General features: G+C 48.6%; 1 long non-coding RNA gene across 1 annotated transcript; it reads left to right on the plus strand.

Moving 5' to 3' along the window:
* Positions 1–104: 104 nt before the first annotated feature.
* LOC111652378 (uncharacterized) lies at positions 105–955 on the plus strand. The gene is made up of 3 exons (XR_002760591.2): positions 105–245; positions 716–802; positions 886–955. It is a non-coding gene; the product is annotated as an uncharacterized LOC111652378 (long non-coding RNA).

Below are 955 nucleotides of genomic sequence, written 5' to 3' on the forward strand. Positions count from 1 at the left end.
CATATTGTATAATTATGACAAGAATCATATATGAATTAACTCACTCATAAAGAAAACAGAATAAAACTGTCTCTCAAAATGTTGAACTGTCCCTTTAACTAAACTAAACACCTGTCTGTGTGTTGGTAACCAAGGTAACCAGGAGCGGGGTTGGAATGACCCCCCTCAGTTCTCTTATGGCCTCCAGATGGCCCATGGACCACAGAGGAACCCCCTAAACAAGAGAGCAGCTCCACCTGCTTCTGGTAAGAAACCACAACTGTCTACACCTGCCTACACCTGTCTACAGCTGTCTATACCTGTCTACACCTGTCTACACCTGTCCACACCTGTCTATACCTGTCTATACCTGTCTACAGCTGTCTATACCTGTCTACACCTGTCTACACCTGTCTATACCTGTCTACACCTGTCTACACCTGTCTACACCTGTCTATACCTGTCTACACCTGTCTACACCTGTCTACACCTGTCTACACCTGTCTACACCTGTCTACACCTGTCTACACCTGTCTACACCTGTCTACACCTGTCTACACCTGTCTACACTGTCTATACCTGTCTACACCTGTCTACACCTGTCTACACCTGTCTACAGCTGTCTATACCTGTCTACAGCTGTCTACACCTGTCTACACCTGTCTACACCAGTCTATACCAAACATTTGTCTTTGATTGGTCCCCAGGTGAACATTTGTCTTTGATTGGTCCCCAGGTGCAGGAGCCCCACCCCCTATCCCTGCCTCCTCCAACCCTCTGGCTCCACCCCCATGTGGTATAGCTCCGCCCCCTATACACCCAGGTAAGAAACAGTTTTTCATGTGAAACCAACTGAAGAACGGAGGAGTGAGGTGTCGTCTGACTTCAAGTCTCTACTCATCACAGCTCGCCCTCCACTTGCCGGCATGGCTACACCCACTCCTCCCTCAGGGCCAATGAGAAGTCAGAGAGAGGC

The sequence above is a fragment of the Seriola lalandi genome, unplaced genomic scaffold (genome assembly GCF_002814215.2).
Source record: "Seriola lalandi dorsalis isolate HSWRI2012SDOR001 ecotype SW California unplaced genomic scaffold, Sedor1 jcf7180002053971, whole genome shotgun sequence".
Lineage (NCBI taxonomy): Eukaryota > Metazoa > Chordata > Actinopteri > Carangiformes > Carangidae > Seriola > Seriola lalandi.